Source organism: Pediculus humanus, genomic scaffold, assembly GCF_000006295.1.
Source record: "Pediculus humanus corporis 1103172107665 genomic scaffold, whole genome shotgun sequence".
Classification (NCBI taxonomy): Eukaryota; Metazoa; Arthropoda; class Insecta; order Psocodea; family Pediculidae; genus Pediculus; species Pediculus humanus.
In genome coordinates, this window is record NW_002987274.1 from 221,994 (window position 1) to 224,885 (window position 2,892).

The window sequence follows — 2,892 nt, forward strand, 5'->3', positions numbered from 1 at the left end:
TCAGTTAGCCAAAGTTTTTCTACGACAGAAACGAAAGAACGTTCGAATGTTCGAAAGGAGGTTAATTGTTTTGAAATATTCAACATCATTATTATGTTTTCTTTTTTTTTTTTTTTTTTTTTTTTTCGAGAAATATGTATATAAGTCAAATTTTTATTTAATGACTTAGATGATTAATTTAAATATGTTTAATATTATTATCATTATTAGTTTTTTTTTATTAAAAAAAATTTAAAAAAATGTAGAAAAAATAGAGGGAGAGAGAGAGAGAGAAAATTCAAACTGTCAAAATTAAAAAAAAAAATTTTGTTGACACCCAACATCGGAAGACTAAGTTAAAACCATTCAATGACAGGTGTAAAAGCTTTTAATGTAACGTTTTCAAACTAACATAGGAAATGTATATAGAAAATGAAATTCGTAACAATCGGGAGAAAACTGTCTGAAATTATTTTTGTTCAGATGGTAATCAAGGGGGTGGAGGTAGGGGAGGAGGTGAAAAAGGAGATAAAATGTCGGAAGTTAAAGAAAAATCGATTGTATTTCTAAAAATAATTAGAAAGAAACAAGACTTGAACTTTAAATTTTTATTTTTTCCTGCGGTTAATTATTATTATTATTATTATTTTAGAGCATAAATTTGTAATTTTTACCACGCACACACATATACATCTACCGTTAAGTTTTAAAAATATTTAATTTTCAAAAAAAAAAAAAGAATGTTTGTGATGATTGTTCGTTAATTATTTTTGGTTAATTAAAAATAAGCCTCATGCCGAACCCTCGCAAATCATTTATTTCTTTTATTATTATTATTATTATTATTTTTCCTACTCTTACGTGTGTAACATTGAGCGAGCCAATAACGCAAGGAAAAAATTAAGAGGAAAAAAAAAAAAAATAAAAAATAAATAAATAAATAAAACACCCAATTTTTAAATTAAGGCTTTCGTGGTTAATGACGGAAAAATTTTTTTTTTTTTTTTTTATGTTTTCCCCTGGTTCTCTAATTAATGGATGGCATGAGTTCTAACAGCTGTGGACACTTTATTTTATTTTATTTTTTTTAAATCGGGCAATATTTCCAAGTGGGTTCGTTCTTTCAATCAAAAATTAATTTTTTTTTTTTTTTTTGCCTTCATCAAAGTCTAGCCCTAATTTTTTCATTTTATTTTGTTTTTTTATTTATTTTTAATATTATTGAAATATCGAAAATGTAGTTCATTCAAAAATTGAATACATAAAACATTGAAAAAAGTTATGTTTTTTTTTTTTCATTTTCAAAAGGTCAAACGTTTGATGTTTATTAGGTTATTATTTATATAAAAAACATTTTTGGTACTCGATTAGGTAATTAGTATTAGGAAAAACCTCCTAGGTTATTATTAAGAAAAACCTCCTATTATTCTCCTAATAATGACTTTGTTAATAAAATAAATGAAAATTGTGCGAAGTAAAAAAAAAAAAATAGAGTTGTTGTTGTTGTTTGTTTTTTTTAGATCAAATGCCCGGACATATAATCTATTATAAAAAATATTTATTAAAAATAAAAAATAAAATAAAAAAAAAAAAATTGGCTGTCTAGCACCTTGTTGTTGTTTTTTTTTTATTTAAAACCTTGTGAACTGTTAATATTTATTTTGCCAGATATAATTGATTTTACTTGTTCGTGTTTTCTCTCTCTCTCTCTTTCTCTGTTTTTTTTTATATACACGGTGAAGATGGGTTAAAAAGAAAATGCGGAAGGCTTTAATGGAAATATATTTATTTTGTTTTCAAATGTTAAAAAAAAAAATTAAACAAAAATATGTTGTCGACAAACAAATCGAAATAACGTCCAAGTTTTTTTTATTTATTTATTTATTTATTATTATTAATTATTAAGTTAAATTATTAATTCTAAGATTATAACTAATTCACGGTGAGATTTTAATAAATTTCGTTTTTTTTTTTTTTTTTTCCTGACAATTTGAGTATTCACCGCTCACTAAATTGTAAATAAAAAATAACAAAAAAAAAAAAAAACAAATTATTACAACAAAATAAATTTTTAAGTAAGGAATGTATAATTGTAAACAATTGTACGATTGGCGTCGTTATATTAAGTTAAAGTTAAAATCTCTTTGGATATAATTCAAAATGGCTGCTCCAATCATCGGTTAAAATCCGATGCGTTGACAGGTTGTCCAACACGAAATGAAAAGTGTTGTCATAAATAAAATATAAGTAGTAAGCCTACGATGGAGAAAAGAAAGAAAAAAATAGCAAAAGTTCCTTGACATTGTCATTAAAATATATATATATATATGAAAACAATAAATGCGTCTCTCGGGTGATTACATTGGTAGGAGGAATATATATATATGTTTAAGTCTGTCAGACATTGACAAAAAAAAAAAAAAAAAAAATTTATTATATTTTTTTTCAAAAGGTACTTTTTCCCGTTTCTTCGTCACAACAACAACAACAACAACAAAAACGTCTTTACGCCAAATCGCGTAGCGTTAGGTCATTTCCCGGCAAGGTCATATGTGAGCCCCCTAAAATATTATTATTATTGTTATTAACAGGTTTATTTATCAAGGGCTTATTTATTTATTTATTTTTTTTTTATATACATTTAATTTAATTTTATTTTTGTTTTTAAAGCCAAAATGAATTTTTAAATTTGCAAAATTAAATTTAAATTGTTTTAATAATTGATATATGTACACAAACGGGATTTTACAAATAAATATTTCAACTGCAAAAACCGTTTAAAAAAAAAAATCAAAATTATTTTTTTTTATTTTTAATAATAATAATAATAATAATTTACTCATTAATTAAATTTTATTTTATTTTTTTTTGTATTAAATTTCTTCGATTTGAGAATGATTAAATATGTCTTAT